Source organism: Gopherus flavomarginatus, chromosome 17 (assembly GCF_025201925.1).
Source record: "Gopherus flavomarginatus isolate rGopFla2 chromosome 17, rGopFla2.mat.asm, whole genome shotgun sequence".
In the NCBI taxonomy this organism is placed as follows: Eukaryota; Metazoa; Chordata; order Testudines; family Testudinidae; genus Gopherus; species Gopherus flavomarginatus.
In genome coordinates this window covers 16,231,710-16,251,884 of record NC_066633.1, presented here as the reverse complement: position 1 = coordinate 16,251,884, position 20,175 = coordinate 16,231,710, and the positions used below count along the sequence as shown (strand labels likewise).

The window sequence follows — 20,175 nt, the reverse complement described above, 5'->3', positions numbered from 1 at the left end:
TACAGGTGGCCACAGGGGGATAAAGAGATGGAACGTTTTACATGAAATATTTAGGTGAAATATGCTCTGTTATTGAAGCTAAACTGTTTCATTGGCCTAGTTACGGCCCTCTGTACAGGGGTGAATTCCACCCGCTGGACATAATTCCTACCCACCACACAGGGCTTCTGCATCTAATGCTACAGTGACTGGTTGGGTTGTTTGCGGCGTCCAGTAACCCATTTTAGAGGGAAAACAAGAGGGTGGGATTTCAAACGTGCTGAAAGGTCAGATTTTAAGAGGTAATTAGGCCTCTAAATATTCAGATAAGCACCTAGTTGGATTTTCAGAAGTACCTAGATGCCTAAAATGCTTTTGAAAACCTCACTAGGCACTTGTCTGCATCTTTAGGTGCTTAAACACCTTTGAAAATCTGGTTCTAAGTGACTTAGGAGCAAAAGTCCCACTGACTTTCAATGGTCACTAAGGCACTTTTGAAAATCTCTCCTCTTAGAGCAAGAGTGAGCAAACTTTTTGGCCTGAGGGCCGCATCTGGTTTCATAAGTTGTATGGAGGGCCAGTTAGGGGAGGGGGTCATGGCCCAGCCCCCACCTCCTATCTGCCCCCTGCCCCAGGACTCCTGCCCCATCCAACCCCTCCTGTTCCCTGACGGCCCCCCTGGGACTCCTGCTCCATCCACACACCCTTGCTCCCTGTCCTCTGACTGCCCCCGGACCTCCGCCACCCCATCCAACACCTCATCTTATTCCTGACGCCTCCCCCAGGACCCCCGGACCTCCGCCACCCACATCCAACCACCCCTTCTCCCTGTCCCCTGACTGCCCCCTACTGCCCCATCCAACCCCCCATCCTTCCTGACTGTCCTCCCTGGACCCCTGCCCTCATTCAACCCCCTGTTCCCCCCCCGACCTCCCTGACCCCTATTCACACCCCCACCCCTGGACCACCACCCTGAACTCCCCTGCCCTCTATCCAACCCCTCTGCTCCCTGCTCCCTTATCGCACTGCCTGGAGCACCAGTGGCTGATGCAGCAGAGATCGGGTCAGGCCGGGCTCTGCAGCTGCGCTGCCCATGGAGCTCACAGCCCCACTGCCCAGAGCACTGTGCCGGCCGCAGAATGAGCAAGCTGAGGCTGGAGGCAAGGGGGAACAGAGGGGGAAGGGCCAGGGCGAGCCTCCGGGGCCAGGAGCTCAGGCGCCGGGCAGGACGGTCTCGCGGTCGCGGGCCAGATGTGGCCCATGGGCTGTAGTTTGCCCACCTTTGGCTTAGAGCCACATAAACAGTCCGTTTTGCAGGAAGCAAAGAATTCAGGGCTAAATGTGTTCTTCCAATTCGATTCCTGTCAGGGGGGGTTGGGATCTTTATTGAGAGCACTTAGCACTTACAGGATGTTTTTCTTCTTCAAAGTGCTTTCCGAATATTAAGTCATCCCCGTAACACCCTAGGGGAAGTAGATATAATCACGCTGCTTTTCTGACGGGACACTGAGGCACAGGGAGGTGAAGTGCCTTGCCCTAGGTCACAAAGTCACTCCCACTGTTATTTCCTGCCCATGTTTCATACATCTCTTGGGTCTCTTTGTATTAGGACTGGTCGATACTGAGTACTGAATCAGCAAAGCTATGTCCCTCGGGGTTATGAAAGTCACCCCCCATGAGACAAGGCTATGCTGACCTTACCCCCCAGTGCAGAGAGCGCTGGGTCGATGGAAGATTTTTTCTCCTGACGTAGCTATTGTCTCTTGGGGAGAACCCCTCCTGCTGCTGTAGTGAGGCCGGGTCTACACTAGGAAATCAGGTCAGTATAACCAGATCACCGAGAGGTGTGAAAAATCTACACCTCTGAGCGACGCAGTTAAACCAACCTAATCCCTGGTGTGGACAGCATTTGGTCGATGGGAGAATCTAGCTACCATCTCACGGGGAGGTGGATTGTCTACACCACCGAGAGAAGCCCTCCCATTGGTGTAGGGACCATCTTCACTGAAGCCCTACGGCTGCACCACTTTAAGTTCAGACAAGCCCTGAGTGTCTACACTGTAGTGTTTTCAATGTAGACATAGTGTTGATGCGCAGTCATCGCTAGGATTTACAACTCCTCTCACGTGTGTGTCTGGGTGAAGGGGGAGGAAGAGGAGATGTCTCAGCTCTAGTGCAGCTGGGATTCCAGGGTCAGATCCTCAGCTGCTGTCAATCACCATCGCCCCAATGACTGGAGGCAGAACAGGTGTGCAAAGCCGAGATGGCCCTTCTATCACGTTGTGCTTGCACCAGAGCGATGAGGACGGAGGGCAAGCTGGGCGTTGAAAGAGGGATCAATTCTCTCTGTTAATTAAATCTAGAAACACCAAATGAAAGAGGCTTTTGTGCCTCTTATACGGCCGGTGATTTCTGCTGGCAGCAATTAGGGGAGGGGGAGGGGAACCTCGCTCTCTGAAATTACGCCTGGTGTAATGGATCATCGCTGACAAAACAGGGGCAGCGGCTGATGAGCCTGAATGAGCCATTACATGTATTAAAATATTAACCTTCTCGGAGGCAGGGGTGGGAGGCAGAGAGATGGAGGGAAGCGTTTAAATGTCACCTCTGAGACGAGTGGGGTGACAGCACCTTCTCCAGACAGAGAGGCTGTTTGGCTCCGGATGGATTGATTCTTCATAAATGTTTGTTATGTTGGCGGAACATTGTTACAACACGAAGGCCTGACAGGAGGATATGTCACACCGAGGAAAGGACGAGAGGTGAGCTCAGAGGGAGCTGGGAGCAAATTCTGGTTTTGCTGCATCTGAGAGGGGCTGCTCTGCTCTCTGGAGCCAGACTCTGCACTCCACAGCCATGGACACACTCAGCTTTCCTTTTGTAATGTTGGGGTGGATTTCAGCGCAGCAATATTTAATTAAAGCGCTCACACAACAAGACAGGGTCAGACGGTGTCGCAGGCAGTGGATGATTTTCTACACAGAGAGCTCTGCCTCTGCACATCAGTCCTGAGCTGCAGCCCCCTGCTATTCCAGTCCTATGACCCTCACCCAGCTATTCCAATGCCCCTCAATCCCAACCTGCAGCCCCCTGCTATTCCAGTCCTAGGATCACCACCCACCCTGCCAATGCCCCTCAATCCAGACCTGCAGCCCCCCTACTATTCCAGTCCTGGGACCCCCACCCAACTCTGCCAATGCCCCTCAATTCAGACCTGCAGCCCCCTGTTATTCCAGTCCTGGGACCCCCACCCAACTCTGCCAATGCCCCTCAATTCAGACCTGCAGCCCCCTGTTATTCCAGTCCTGGGACCCCCACCCAACTCTGCCAATGCCCGTCAATTCAGACCTGCAGCTCCCTGTTATTCCAGTCCTGGGACCTCCACCCACCCTGCTAATTCCCCTTAATCCTGACCTGCAGCCCCCTGTTATTCCAGTCCTGGATCCCCCACCCATCCTTCTAACGCCCCTTAATCCTGACCTGCAGCCCCCTGTTATTCCAGTCCTAGGATCCCCACTCACCCTGCCAATGCCCCTCAATTCCAACCTGTAGCCCCTGCTATTCCAGTCCTAGGATCCGCACCCACCCTGCCAACGCCCCTCAATCCCGACCTGCAGACCCTTGTTATTCCAGTCCTAGGACCCCCACCCACCCTGTCAATGCCCCTAAATTCCGACCTGCAGCCTCCTGTTATTCCAGTCCTAGGACCTCTATCCACCCTGCCAAAGCCCCTCAATTCTGACCTGCAGCCCCGCTGCTATTCCAGTCCCCTCCCCATTGAGATCTTGCGATGTTTCCTTAGCCTCGCTCTACAGCACCTCCTGCTGTTCCAGATCGGGGCTCCGCACAACCTTTGCCAATTCACCTTCTTTCTGCCCTAATGCCCCACCATTATCCCAGTCCTTGGTTGCTCCAGTGGTTCTGCAAACATACCCCATTGCTGACCCACAGCACCCCCTGCTGTTGTAAGGCCAGACTTTTTCACAGCACCTGCAGCCTTTGTCACCAAATGCCTAATCTGGCTGAGCCTCTCTGCCCAAACCTCCCCCATAATCACACACGTCCATGTGTCTCTGCACTGACCTGGGAGTTTGTTACTAGGCATGTCCCGAACAGATACTGCACAGTGCATGTTGGGAGATGGAAAAGCCCTTGACTACACCCTTGACGGACACCGCCAACCGCATTTCTTCTGTGGGTCATTAGATGGGGCCCCAGACTCTGAATCCTTAATCTTATTCCTGGCTCTAACTTGGACTCACTGAGTGACCTTGGACAAATCAATTAAACTCTCTGAGCCCCAGTCAATCAGAAAGGGAGGGTGGTGGCTAATGGTGCTCACCCACCGTGGAGAGCAGCAGGTAAAAAGCCACTATCTAAATGCTAAGCATGCTGGGGATGTGAGCAGCTAGTGCTCTGACATGCTGTACCACTCAACCTCTTCATCAAAATTTCACTGACCCCACCAGCTATGCTGTTAGGTCAAGGAATAGTGTGACCGTTAAATGTCAGTGGTAGTGCACCAAAGGGTATTAACCAAAAGACAAATCCAACCGGTTGCTTTATGGGCAATTCAACAAGACGTCTCCTGTCTGACTGAGGTTTAGATCAAAAGCTTCTTTCTCCTGCTCCCGGCCTATGGCTGGTTTCTGGTGAACTGACACCTCGCCCAGAACTCGTTTCACCCTGTCAGTCTGAGCCAGATGCTTGGATTTACACTGGAAATAAATACAGATAAGAGATTCTGACAGGTCCCATTGCTAATACATGCCCTTTAAGGTCTGTGTCACTCAGGGAGAGATGCTAATACTCAAGTCAAGATGGAGAGCAAGAGCTGTGCCTGATCTGGAATGTTTAGCAGCATGGGCAGAGAGGGGAGGGAACAGCCCCGCTCTGAGCATCTGGAGAGGAAATGCATCTTCTACATCAGGAAGGTTTCAGCAAGAACCTTTTCTCCTTCCCAAAGACAGGCACTGCAGCACCCCCTGAGCCAGAGGCATATTTATTCTGCATAAACACCTGAAATCCAGGCTACTTGGTCACCTTGACCAAGGGGGGCTGGGTTTTTCATCCAGGAGAGCTCACGCAGCCACTGCAAACTGAATCTGACTCCTGCGCTTCATGCCATCATGATGTCCGGTTGCCCAAGCATATGCACTGATCCGTGTGCCTGTCTGCTTCCAGCACTTATGGTTCTATGCTCCCAAGGGAACAAAACACATCTGTTCCTGTACAGCTCTGTGTTTGTCCTCTTGTTAACCACTTCACTGCTGGCCTCTCCCCCGACTGCTGCGGTGGCTACATTCCACTAACAGCCAGGTGAAAATCTGGGGTTGCCACATCAGATCAGTACACAAGGCCATCACGTCTCATCTCCTGCTTCCGATGAGTGACAACACCCATGGTTCAGAGGACAATGGAAGGGAGATGGGGGGCAGGGAGAGTCTAGCCAACTGTGTATAGCTATACATTAGGGGAAATAATCCCTCCTTACCTCAGATCAGATAAGCAGCAGCAGCAGCATGGGACTGGATTATCCTCAATGTTTGAGTCTGACTCCCTGCAGCAGTGAGTTCCACAGTTTACCTTGAAAAATGTTTCTCTTCTTTGTTCTACATTTGCTGTTAATTTCACTGTGTGACCCCATGATCTCTCATAATAGGAAAGGATACTAAAGAGGGACTCTTCAGTCTGCACTCTGCTGTTCTGTATCTCAGAAATGTCAAGTAAGTGCCCTCTGACTCCTCTCTGGCCCAGGCAAAATAACCCTAGTTTATGCAATCTCTCATGTATGTCAATTTCTGCCTGGGGCTTAATCATCCACTGCAATGCCATGCCCGCACCATATCCCAGCTCCCAGAATGCTACACCTATGTCGGGAATTCTGTGTGCGATGTGGGTCAGAAATATGTGACACAGGGAGCAAATTTTGGATCCCAATGCAAAGAACATTTCAGAGTTTGCGAGCAAATTTCTGCTTCCTGAGACCTCTCCCTACCACAAAAGGCATACATTTAAATGAAATGCACTTGTCTCGCTGCCAACCCTGCAATACAAGGCTCTCTGACTATTTATATGGCAATACATTATTTGCATGATACCCAGAGACACTGTTTTTGTCCAGGCTTCACAATGGTTCCTGAGTCAGAGCGTAGCTTCCATTGTTCCCCGGGCAGCGTGCCATCTCCCACTGCCTGCACTTGCTTTGACTACTCATTTGTAAATACTCTTCTCTTCTCCTTCCCCACTGTGCCGCATCCTCCTCCTTCGCCCCGTCATTAATAAAACAGCATCAGTGACAAATACTGCTGGGGGTTACTTATTCAAGAAATATCCGTGCCAAGCAATTCTAAAAGGCCCCAAAGCACCCATCCCAGAACCAGCTCATCATGCCAGTCTGCTGAGCTTCACAACAACCCTTTCTCCTGGGCTGACTCTGGGAGGGGATAGCTGGGGATGATTCCCCTCAGCTGCCCTCTCCTCTGTACCTGCTCTGTCCCTAAGTTAACCGCTGGTGAGACCCCGATACATCCCCGGCACAGCTGCCCTCTGGTATACCAACAGCACTGAAGAGGGGCATCAAGCTACAGCTTTGCTGCTCACGAGTCCCAGAGGCAGCGAATGCTGAGTGGAGATGGGGTCGCTGCATGCTCTGTGGACTTCAGCATCCCCCCGTTTCTGCATAGGGAACTGCACATCCCCACCCCCATACGCCAGACAACAAAGGAAAGGTCCAAGCAGAAAAGGTGACATCTTCATCCCCAAACACAGAGCTGTCTTCTCTTTAGCCCACCAATATCGGCTATCCCCACAGAGGGGGCTCCCCACTACCCAACCCCCTCCCACTCCCCACCCCAGCCATACCTAGAAAGGGTGCTCCCCACCCTGACCAGACCCAGAGAGGATGCTCTCCACTGTCCATCCTCCCAACCCTTCACCAGCCCTGGGCATTCCCAGAGAGGGTGCCCTCTGCTGCCCAGCCCCATGCAGCTCCCACACACTGAGAGGAGTTGCCTTTCACTGTTCCCTTTTTGGATACAAGGCACCTCTTTGCTGTCCCCCCACCCCAACAGGGAAAGTCCCATGGGACACGACCTTTATCCGCTGCTGTGGTTTGCCTTCTAATGAGCTGCTTGGTGGATTCCCCAGCACAGAACTGGCAGATCCACGGGATGACAGGAAGCAGCCAGGCTGTGTGTTAGAGGTGGAAATTAACCAGACTGACCCAGGGCAGCAGTTGAGTTGGCTGGCAATGAGCAGCTGGAATGAACCACGCCCTGGGGCAATAACTTTCACACCAGCTTAATGCACCCAACTGACATGAAGTTCTGTCCCTGCCCCCTGCCTCAGCTCTGTGCACAGTCCATGAATGCCGGCAGTGCCATTCCTACAACTGTGTTCTAGCCTCTGGGACAGGGAGGTGACAACCATTGTGGGCAGGAGGCAGAACTGCACAGGTGCCAGCGGTCTGTGAGCTGGGGTATACATTCAGGACTCCAAAGCCAATGCACAGAAAAGCTCTCACTGATGGCTATGGCAGGTATGCACGAAGATTAGGTGTAGCAGGTGACAATCCTGCAGTGATTACGGCCAAGCATCACGTGGTTTGATATGCCTCCATTTCTGGGTGCCCATTTGAGATGACTTAAAGGGGCCTGATTTTCAGAACGTGCTGCGCATCTACCCTCCGAAAAGCAGACTTCTCAAAGGTATCTCAACATGAGTGCCTGGCGTCAGTGCCTTACTTCAGCCACCCTGTCACTTTCCGCTTTCAAAAATAGAATGTGAACATGTAATTAAAGACTGTCTGACACTACAGTCGCCTAATTACGCATACACCAGTGGGCCTAATTACAGTGGCTCAGGCAACCTTAACTGTGGAATTTCCTAATGTTTATATATCACCCCCTCTCCCATATAGATCCAATATTGTCAAAGCTGCCGAGGGGAGGCTGCCTCCCAAATTCCCATAGATTTTAGTAGGCATCCAAATATCTTAGGTGGTTTTAAAAATGTCAGCCTGTCATAAACAGATAGCTAAGGGTTAATGTTCTTTTACCTGTAAAGGGTTAATAAAAAGTGACCTGAAACACCTGACCAGAGGACCAATCAGGAAACAAGACTTTTTCAAATCTGGGGGGAAGGAAGTTTTGGGTGTGAGTTCTTTGTTTTGGTTGGTGACCCTCTCGGCTCTGAGAGTGATCTTTCTATCTCCAGGCTTTCTAATCTTCTGTTTCCAAGTTGTAAGTACAAGGATAGTAAGACAATAGGTTTATATTGTTTTTTTTTTTGTATTTACATGTGTGTAGTTGCTGGAATGTGTTAAATTGTATTCTTTTTGGATAAGGCTGTTTATTCATTTTTTCTGTTAAGCAATTGACCCTGTATATTGTCACCTTGATACAGAGACCATTTTATGTCTTTTTCTTTCTTTTTATATAAAGCTTTCTTTTTAAGACCTGTTTAAGTGTTTTTCACTGGTTAAGGCTAAAAAACGAAGGGAGGGGGAACATCTCTTTGTGTTAGATTTACAAAGCCTGACTTTGCATACCCTCTGAGTGAGGGGAGAGAGAGATTTGATCTCTCGGTACTTGTGTTTCAAGGACTTGAAGCAGGGAATCTCCTAGGGAACCCAGGGCAGGGAAATCTGGGAGGAGGTAAAGAGGGGGAAGGGAAGTGGGTTATTTCCCTTGGTGGTGAGACTCAGGGCATCTGAGTCTTGGGGTTCCCCAGGGAAGGTTTTGGGGAGACCAGAGTGAGCCAAACACTGGAATTCTGGCTGGTGGCAGCGATATCAGATCCAAGCTGGTAATTAAGTTTGGAGGTTTCATGCTAGCTTCTCATGTGCTGAACTCTAAGGTTCAGATCTGAGTAGGACAGTTATGACACAGCCATACAGGCCAGATCCTAAGTTGGGGAAAATCAGTGTAGCACCATTGACTTTGGACAATTAACTTCAATGCAAGTTGGCAGGTTTACCCCAGCTGGTTCATATGAATGTTCCTTAGTAGTCATGTCTTATGATAGTAGGCCTTATAAGCCCCAATATGGCAAAATTAGATAGATAGATAGATAGATAGATAGATAGATAGATAGATAGATAGATAGATAGATAGATAGATAGAGAGAAAGAACCATGGTTAAAACTGTGACAGGTTCCCTACAAGTCTGTAGTAATATACTAGAGATTCTATAAATCCAGCGCTGCATTGGTGGCATTTAGAAGCTTATCCTGGTAACCAGAAACTTAATTAAAATAGGGAAAAAAAAGTCCAGAGTCTTTACAAGACATCAAATTGGGGATCCCAAGATCTAGGGGTGAAACTGACGTTTGTTTAGTTATCTGGGACTGATCCTTTGATGCTCTGCATAAGGAATTCCCATCAGGCCAGTGGCCTCTTTCATGGTAAAGTACCAAACACACAGAAGGAGAGAGAGCTCAGGGACATTGTATGCAAAGAGTAGGGCCAAATCAGTGATGTCATATAAAGCTAAGCAAGCCAACCGTTATTTTTTTTTCTTTGCCTTAGCAAAGAATCATGATCCCCTCTTCAATGCTGAACAAGCGAAGTGCAAGTAAGATGTCCTAGCTATACACTGACACATGCCTGGTCTCCTAGGCAACCTTTGCTAGAGGAGATTTAAGAAGAGGCACATGAGCGCTAATATAGATGATAAACCACATTCAATAAGAGTCTTGTGATTTGCATGTCTCAGTTCCCAGTTCACTGCAGCTATCAGGGCGCATAATTATTCTCAGAATCAGTACATTCAATTTCATGGGTGGCAGCACCTTTTTTAAAAAAGTTTGTGCATTTCCAGAAACCAGTGGCTTGATAATAAAACATAGAACACTTGGTTCAGAGCACAGTAAATTCTGGCTTTTGTCGGGGCAATAAGCGAGGGTTAACCACATCAGAGGATGAAGGTCTAGAACATAGAGATGGGATTTCAGAGACCTGTCTCTATTCCTGCTCACATCCTAGAACACACTCATCCACAGAGATCACTAACACTTTCTCCAGACTGCTCCAGAGCACTGGAAAACTGGTAGTGAGGGTGCAGCAAACCTTGATTTTCTTGGTTCAAAATGGGTCGAGTTTAACCCAGATCCCAATGGATGGTTGGGACCACAAGGCACATATTTAGGGCTTGATTGTCATTTAAATTAATGCTTCTTTCTACCACTCTGGAAATGTAAAGTAGCCATAAGTTACTCACATGCTGAAAACTCAATCCTACCACAATTAAATAGGTGCATATCCTTGCTGCTCACCCATATGTGTTGGAGGAACATATTTGGCTTAGCACTTGCAGAATCAGAGCCTTAGGAAGTCTACTTTTTAGAGTTGGAGACATGTCTTCTTCTGTGTTTGGAAAGTGCCTAGCCTATGTTGAGTGCTATCAAAATCTGATGAGATTCAACAAGGACAAGTGCAGAGTCCTGCACTTAGGATGGAAGAATCCCATGCACTGCTACAGACTAGGGACCGAGTGGCTAGGAAGCAGTCCTGCAGAAAAGGACCTAGGGGTTACAGTGGATGAGAAGCTGGATATGAGTCAACAGTGTGCCCTTCTTGCCAAGAAGGCTAACGGCATTTTGGGCTCTATAAGTAGAATTGCCAGCAGATTGGGAGACATGATCATTCTCCTCTATTTGGCATTGGTGAGGCCTCATCTGGAGTACTGTGTCCAGTTTTGGGCCCCACACTACAAGAAGGATGTGAAAAAATTGGAAAGAGTCCAGCGGCGGGCAGAAAAATGATTAGGGGGCTGAAGCACATGACTTATGAGGAGAGGTTGAGGGAACTGGGCGCATTTAGTGTGCAGAAGAGAAGAATAAGAGTGGATTTGATAGTTGCTTTCAGCTAACTGAAAGGGGGTTCCAAAGAGGATGGATCTAGACTGTTCTCAGTGGTGGCAGATGACAGAACAAGGAGTAATGGCCTCAAGTTGCAGTGGGGGAGGTTTAGGTTGGACATTAGGGAAAAAAAATCACTAGGAGGGTGGTGAAGCACTGGAATGGGTTACCTAGGGAGGTGGTAGAATCTCCTTCCTTAGAGGTTTTTAAAGTCAAGCTTGACAAAGCCCTGGATGGGATGATTTAGTTGAGGATTGGTCCTGCTTTGAGCAGGGGGTTGGACTAGATGACCTCCTGAGGTCCCTTCCAACCTTGATAGTCTATGATTCTATGACAGGGGTGGGCAAACTTTTTGGCTTGAGGGCCACATCAGGTTTCCAAAATTGTATGAAGGTCCGGTTAGGGGAGGCTGTGTTTCCCCAAACAGCCAGGCTTCTCACCCCCTGATGGCCCCCCTGGGACTCCACTACCCCCTGCTCCCTGTCTCCTAACCACCCCCAGACACCCCAAACCTGACTGCCTCCTGCTGCCCCACCCAACCCCCCCGTCTCATTCCTGACTGACCCCCCTCGGTACCCCTGCCGCATCCAACAATCCAACCCTCTGTTCCCCACGCTCTGACTGCCTCGACCCCTATCCACATCACCACCCCCTGACCACTAACCCCAAACTCCCCTGCCCTCTATCCAACCCCCCTGCTCCCTGCCCCCTTACCATGCAGCACAGAGCACCAGTGGCTGGCAGCATTACAGCCGCACCGCCAGAACACTGGGTCAGGCCGCGGCTCTGCAACTGCGCTGCCCAGCCACCCAGAGCATTGTGGTGCAGAGTGCTGAGGCTGTGGGGGTGGAGGGACAGCAGGGGAGGGGACGGGGGTGGCCTCCCCGGCAGGGAGCTCAGGGGCCAGGCAGGAGGGTCCCGTGGGCTGGATGTGGCCCGCAGGGCCTAGTCTGCCCACCTCTGTTCCATGATCACAATCTAAATATTGATTAATGTTAAAAAGAATTATTCCCTACCCACCCAGACAGAGCAGCTCAAAATCAAGTATTCCCAGCGCTCATAATTTTATCACATCTTGCATTCTTGTTTTCCTTCAAGCTGCAGCTTCTTGAGTCATGTGATTATGTGAGAATCTCAGCTTTCATTTTTTTTTTCTCCCAGTATGTTTCCACTTCTCATGGTTGCAGAGAAAAACTGGAAAATGTGACACTCTAAATGCTCAAAAACCAGAAAGCAAATAAAAGCACGTCCAAAATTATTATTGTTTTAAATCTTATGATTTTGGAGGTACCTGGCTTGTGATTTTGGAACACTTGGGGGTGGTGCTACATATGCTGAGCTGTGAAAGGAACAGCTTGGAGCAGTGAGATACCTGTTCACATAAACCACAATGACACTTAGGAAAACTTGCAGGAAAGGTTATCTGTAGCTGCACAATATTAATAATTTAAATCATTAATATGAGGAAAAAAAAGATGTGTCCATTCAACAAATAACTGGCAGCAGTAATATTTAGTTACTGATGGTAATTGAGCATTAATTAACTCATTTACTGAGTTATGTATTTACCTAGTTAAAAAAAAAAAAGCCCTCTCCCTCTACAATGGCAGAGGTTTATATGCAATTTGAAGCAATGCATAATTTTTAAAAAAAGTAAATGAAAATTACTAAGTGATTTTTCTTTGCTTATTAATCTTTTTATTAGTATTAAGTTTGCCAAGCAATTCCCCCCACCATCTGTCCTCTCAAAATGTTAATTTTAAGTTCAAACTAAATCTTAGTAAGTAGCATAATTGTTTTGCTTGGACTCAGTAATTAAAATGCACTGTGTAATTTTCTCTCCCCTGAAGCCTGTGAACCAGGCTCTCCAATAACATGCTGATGAGTGGATTATAAAAAAAAAATGTCAAAATGAGTTGTCTGTGCTGCTCTGTGACATAGGAGGACATGTTGAATCCAGGGTAAATGAGTGTGGTTCATGACAGTGGCAAGATTTTGATCCAAAACTCACCAACAGTCTTCCAACATATCAAAGGTTGTTATAGAGAGGACAGTGATCAATTGTTCTCCATGTCCGCCGAGGGTAGGACAAGAAGGAATCAGCTCAATTCACAGCAAGGGAGATTTAGGTTAGATATTAGGGAAAACTTTCTAACTGTCAAAGGTAGTTAAGCACTGTTCCTAGGGAGGCTGTGGAATCCCCATCACTGGAGGTTTTTAAGACCAAGTTAGATGAAACACCTAGCAGGGATGGTCTAGGAGGCTTACTTCATCCTGCCTCAGTGAGGGAACCAGCACAGATGATCTCTCAAGATCCTGTCCAACCCTCCATTTCTATGATTCTATGGTCTGGTCTACACTGAAAACTTACATTGGCATAGCTATGTACATCTCCCAGGGGTGTGAAAAATCCACACTCCCAAGCAGGGACGGCTTTAGGGCTATTCCACCAATTCCCCTGAATCAGGCCCCGCGCCCAGTGAGACTCCCTTCCCTGGCTAGAGTTGCCAATTTTTACTCACCTGGCGGCGCTTCGGGTCTTCAGTGGCCCTTTGGCGGTGGGTCCTTCGCTTGCTCTGGGTCTTCGGTGGCACTTTAGTGGTGGGTCCTTCAGTGCCGCTGAAGACCTGGAGTGAGTGAAGGACCCATAGCCAAGTGCCGCCGAAGACTCAGAGCACCGCCCGGTGAGTATAAGCCCCACGTGGTTTTTTACATGTTGTTTTTTTTTTAAGTCATCCTTGCCGGGGCCCTGTCAAAACTGTTTGAATTGGGCCCCACACATCCTAAAGCCGGCCCTGCTCCCAAGGAAAGTAGCTATGACAACCTAACCTGCAGCATAGACAGTGCTAGGTTGATGGAAGAATTCGTCTGTTGACCTACCTACTACCTCTCAGGAGAACCCCTCCTGTGGCTGTAGTGTCCACACTGAAGCACTGCAGTGCATTAAGTGTATGTCTCAAGCTATCTCTACTCTACAATTAAGCACCCATCCCTGGCCCATGCCGGCTGACTAGGACTTGCTGGGCTTTGGCTTAGGTGGTGCAGGTGGTCAGACTTGGGCTGGAAACTGGCCTCTATGACCCGGATAGGTGAGAGGGTCCCAGAGACCCTGAGCCCAATTAAACAGTCCCTCCCTTAGCCCAAGCCCCACAACCCCAAGGCAGCTGGCACGGGCCAGCTTTGGTGTCTAGTCGCAGTGTAGACATACCCACAGATGGTGTAAGAACCCCTGTTAAACCTCAATGGGCTTTGGAAAAGGCTCCAAAGGAAGAAACCAACTCCTATCAATTAAAACAAAACTGCCGCACTGAACGGTGCTGGTGTACTTTCTTGTATCCGGAATGATGGGGGGAAAGGGGCTTAACTCTGGGTAAAATGGGCTTCCACCCCAAGTTGGGCTATTGAGGGGGAAGGGAAGCAGAGGGTGTTGCAATGATTCATAAGAAGCCCAGACTCTGGCCCAAGTCTCTCACATAGTGACTGGTGAGAGGAACAGTCACGTATGGTACTTGGAGGCTGCTCTGTGCCTGATGTCTGATCACTTCAGAGCCCCCACACAAGGAAAGCCAGGTGACTAGGCAGGGACAAACTTCCTTCAGGGAGAGGAAGAAAGAGAAGTGCCAGCTCCTCCCGGTTGCTGTTCATCTCCCCTGCGGCCAGTCTCTACACGTCGATCTGGTTCTTTATCTACCCACATTGAAACCCACCAAGAACCCAATTTACCAGAGACTCTCAGAACTGAAAGAAAACTCTACCCCTGCTCCCCTCCTCACTCCTACTCAGGCAAGTCAGAAGCCCAAATCCGAGGTGGCTGGTGAAAGTCAGACATCCAAAATCAATTAACAGTCAACTCAGACTCCCAACCAGGCTAACCCTGGGGTTCTCGGAAGGATGTAAGGAACACACCTGAAGCTCTACAAACCTAGGGATATATAGAGTAACACCTCACTAAGTGCACTATTGGAAGGTGCTCCCACTCTACGGGGATGAGGGTGATATAAGAACCTACACAGAATTGTACACAAAAACACTATGGTCAACAGAACAGTATTAAGGTTGCAAAGCCATAGCGCTCCAAAGTTAAGAAATGTCAGAACTGAACTGAGCCATGGCACCTTATTCACCCCCGTGTGTGTCTGCATTATGATATAGTCTTTAATGACAAGAGCACCTACTTGTTCTCCCACAGGTATATTCAGTGCACACGATGGATGGTGCTCTGTTTGGACCAGATATTTAATGCTCCTACAGATGTACATAGGAGCCTAACGGGATTTTTAAAAAAGCACCTAAGTGCCTAACTCCGATAGAAAGGAACTGGGTTCTAAAATTGCTCCACATGACTCCCAGTCTCCTTGCCCAACCACTTCCAGTCATAACTTCTCTCCTCCCTCCAATTCCCTTCTAACCAAACTCCTTGCCCCACTCCTTGCCTTTCCCTCCCACCCCAGGTCTGGCTCTTGTGCCCTCTGCATTCAAATCCAGCAACTTCCATCTCCATGCTGCTTGGGTGCCCGCGGAGGGGGGTCATTGAGAACACAGGAGAAATAGGCTTCCTTGCTCTTGGATCTGATGCCAAGCCCCACTCCAGCCCAAAGCAGTCGGGAGCAGCCTTTACAGGAACACTCCGGCTTCACCCTGTACTGGAACACGGTCCATCATTCTGTGGGGATGGTGCGCACGCAGTCTGGTGAGCATTAGGCACGATGAGGGCATGGAGTATGCCCAGTGAGGATGGAATCTTTGGAGATTTTTGTCGCTAGAATAGAAGTCTCTATTGAGCATGTGCAAACTGCAATTTTTCAGAGGCTTATAACTTAGCCAAATGTAGGTTGGTTTTCATGGGCACAGCAAAAGACACATCCCTGACACAAAGGCAACCCCTGTGCCAAATGTCAAGGCCCTGCTCCAAAGCACGGGGGCACTAAAGCTGTTCCAAAAAGAGGCCACTGGAATTGTTCAATGTGGCCAATGAAACATTTTCCTCTAGCCTTGTTCTTGCAAATGGCTGAACTGTTTTGGCTGAAATTTTCCTAAAAAGTTTAGCTTGAGGCAGACACCTGGCATGGAAAATTTCAGAACAGTCTAAGTTTGGCAGAGTTATAAGCAAGTAAAAATAGGGTTTTATAATGGGAGGTATCAGGCAACCTTAATAATAGATTGTGCTTCTAGCCCTGCCTACAATCAAACGGAAGAGAAGAGAACAGAACAATCAGGGGACTGATTCTATTTCTATTGTAGTTCAATGGCAAAAGCTCACATCAGCTTCACTGGTATAGGATAAGATCCTCAGGCAACACTCGTCTCACATGTATACATTCCAAACAAGGCCATAATTAAACAGGTGAGACATGGAAGGGAACTGATCGTCCAATCACCCTTTTCTTTTCTGGCCTCTCAAAATAATTAGCATCCAGCAAACCCAACATGTAAGGTCATTGCTCATTTATCACCGCCCCCCCCCCCAAAAAAAAACCAGCTGGTGATTCATTTGTCACAAGCTAATGACCTGCATTCCCCCCTGCAGAAGGCTCACTGGACTTTCCGTCTGCCTTCCCTCCAGCCCCAATTTACTATTCAGCGAAGGTTGGGAGGAATAAGAATTAAATAGTCTCCTGCCACTTTGCATACAACCCCGCTGTGGATTAATGTGTAGTTTGCGCACACAGAGGTATGGTCCACACTGCTGCCATAGTAACCATATCAGCTAGCAATCTGGCCAAAATACATGAGAAGCCCGCTGAGGAGCTCGGGGCTTCAGCCTGATTACAGTGATAGACGGTCTTCCCCTCCTGACCCACAAGGACACGCTCAGCTGAGGTCTGCCTGGGGAGAAGGCCTGAGAAAGTCACAGGAAGCGACAAAGGTCATCACTTCAAGTGAAACACTGTGGAGTGAGCTTCAGGGGAATGACCAATTTTAGAACCCACATGCACCATATTAACCCCAAAACGAGGTTGGCCCCAGTAATGAGGACACAAGTCTAAATCCTTGGGAGATCTGGGTTCTGCTTTATGTGCTTCCCCCTCTCTGCCTTGCTTTCCCTGGCTGTAAAACGGGAATAATTACACTCCATCCACTACCGTAAAGAGCCTGTCACAATCTGCAGCTGAAAGGTACTATGAGTGCTAGGCATTACTGTACAGGCACACACTCATCTTCATGCCACGTACAGGTGTGAGTAGTCACTTTTTCTCCCTCGATTATCCTTGTCTTCCCAAAGATGCATTGTGGGAAACTTTTCTGTTCCAATGGGCTGCTCTACAGATACACTGGTATATGAGGTCAATTAAGGAAAGAAATGAGATGTCATATTTGGTAGAAAACAAACAGGGGAAAAGTTTCTTCCACGTTTCTCAGGAACTTAGCTATTTTCTCTCTCACATACATCCCAGCTCCCAGCCCCAAGCCCGGCCAGCTCTCATTACGCTGCTGCTGCTGCTGTTGTTTTGTAAATCCATATGAAGTGCTTGGATGCAGCAGTGATCAGCACTTTAGAAATGACGATAGAATTGGACGAGATAAATAGGAAGTGGCCAGTAGTGCAGGAGCAGACATCTATGCCCTGATTTTTCACAGCTGCCAGGGGCAGCTCTAGCTTTTTTGCCACCCCACACATGGCAGTCAGGCGGCTTCCAGCAGCACACCTGTGGGAGGTCCCTGGTCCTGTGGATTCAGCGTCCCCACCACCGAATTGCCGCCCAATCTGAAGGACTGGGGACCTCCCGCAGGCAAGCCGCCGAAGGCTGCCTGACTGCCGCCCTCGCAGGGACCGGTGGGGCGCCCCCCATGGCTTGCCACCCCAGGCACGCACTTGGAGAGCTGGTGCCCGGAGCCGCTGCTGACAGCTACTTAGTGCCTGGCGCTCCCATCGATTCGCTGGAAACAGAGGCTGCTGAGGCACTCCAACAATCTGGCTATTAGCAATCACCGAAAGTTCAGTCTACTGAGGAGGAAAAAAAAGAGTAATCAATACTGCACTACTGGATTTTAGGGAACCTTCGCCCCCCTGCCTGCTACTCACAGAGAAGGGGAGGAAATGGGTGTTCAGACTGTGACTAGGCTTGTTCCAGAAGAGGTGTGGGACATTTCATCTCCCACAGGTGGAACTGTCCTTAAAGGAATGAACCTGTCAGCACTACACTAGATCATGCTACATGAATGGAAGAATTCTTCACTCTTGAGAAAACTCTCTTCCATCACTGTAGTAAATGTCTGCACAACAAAATTACCACTGCTGCAGTACCATTGTAGTGTAGAGAGACCCTAAGCACTGGAAACTTAGATCGGCTAGCTAAGCCTCACGGGGGTGTGAAAAATTCATATCTCTGAGAGACATATGCCGACTTAACCCCCGGGGTAGACCTAGCTACCCCCTCTCAAGGAGGAGGATGAATTAAAGCAGTAGCAGTTCAAGACTAGGCATATCCAAAGTTTAATTTCATTCTTACACATTGAAGGGTTAAAATCCATGTGCATTTTATATAACAGCCTGGTACATGGATTGCGCTAGCTTTTTTCCAGACCCAAAGTCCAGAGTTTGGTCAAGAGACCAGAGGCCTAGCAAACAGTGATTAGCTAAGAGAAAGCTGGGGTAAACAGACAATCTTGTTTTGCTAAAATAGGCCTGGTCAGCACATTGCCAGGTGTTGGAGCTAAGAACTAAATAATTGTGTCTTATTCAGAGTTGCAGATTGAACAACGAATCCCTGTTCCTATTGTGTTCGTCTCTTCTGTAGGGAATGTTCTTCCCACAGATCCAGCCTTGAGCTTATGAAAAGTTGGCACGTGTCAGTATAAGATATAGCATCCTTCCATCTCCCTTCCCAGAGACCAGTGCCTGCCTTAAGATATAAAGGAGACAATCTATATTGTCATATACTTTCACTGGTTCTTTGCTTTAACCCCTAGGAATGTACCTGTTGGACAATCAAAGGAGTTGCTCCATTCCTATGGACTGCAAATCAAAATTCAACATATATATTTTATACTAACAACATTTTATCAAAGTATTAATTAAATGTTAACTTGCTAACTTGAGCCCATGGGCAGAGACATTATGCAACCTTTCAACTATTGGCTATCTTGACTTGCTGCAAAATCTATCCCGAGGTGTGGAACTGCCTACCCTGTCATTTTCCCCCGCCCATGGAAAATCTATATATTCTGTTGTAATCAATTGATTGGCAGTGTCTCTGAGCCTAATAAGCAGGGTGACACTCCGCCAGCGCTGTGTGTAATAAACTCCTATGCTTGACCTCTACACGGTGTGGATTTGTGTCCTTCACACAGGGATGAGGGTGGCAGGGGGGGCGGGGCATGTGGCGATTGGGGAATTGTTTGACGACAAGAGGCAGAAAGGAGAGGAGTCAGGGATGGAGCCCTGAATATTACTTTCTAGAGCGCACTTCAAAACCTAGTCCATGCACCGCGTCTTACAAAACGCTGTTCAACAGGGCTGGTTATTAGGGAGGCTTCTATGCAAATAGATATTAAAATCCTTTGTTATTCTACAACGACTTCCATGAGATGCCCTCAAAGCACTTTTTAAAAGTAGATAAATATCCCCATTCCACAGATGAGGAAACAGAAGCAGAGACGTTACTGAAGGTTAAATTTTCAAAAGTAGGCCCAACTTTACACGTTTAAGGTATGTCTTGGGTTTTACCCCAAACCCCACTGCTATCCCCACACAAATACTTCTGGGCTAGCCAGACCAGCTGGGATAGTGGGTGAGAGCCTGGGCTCCATTTTAACTTGGGCTGCAACGTACTCACTTTGTAGTGAGGACACAGTCTAAAAACTAAATCACTTGAGCATTGACAGTTCTCCAATGCCTCCCCCCTGGAGGACACACAATTGCCTGGGAAAGAATCTAACAGTTCAGATCACAAAGAACCCTGGGATATACGCTCAGTGAAGATACAGTAATGCAGTTTGGGCTTTGCAGGGCGAATGGTCACACCCAGGCTAGGCTAATCCAGATGCCAATGGCCCAAGTTACTTCGGCAGGGAAGACACACCCTTAGGAACAGATTTTCAAAAGGACTCAAGTCCAGAGCCACAAAGGTATTTAGGCTCTTGACTGCCACTGAAATTGGCTGCTGAGCCCTTCTGAAAGCTCCTTTCCTCGGGATCTGGTTTCCAGAGGTGAGGAGCACCCAGAACTTCCTTGGACTTCAGCAGTCACGCCCTTGCCTTTATACTGGTTGGGGACACGTGCAGTGGAGAGGAAATACTCTCAGTAAGGTGAGGACAGGAAGGGTGAGAGGCAGCGTTTGCTGTGCTGAGGGAGGATGGCGCAGAAGTCATGGTAAGAGGAGGCTGTCAGTATC

At 48.7% G+C, this 20,175-nt stretch overlaps 1 protein-coding gene across 4 annotated transcripts in view; it reads right to left on the bottom strand.

Annotated features, from left to right (window-relative positions):
• ASTN2 (astrotactin 2) overlaps positions 1–20,175 on the bottom strand; it is a 595,125-nt gene that overhangs the window by 293,702 nt on the left and 281,248 nt on the right. The gene's annotated exons all lie outside the window — the stretch shown is intronic.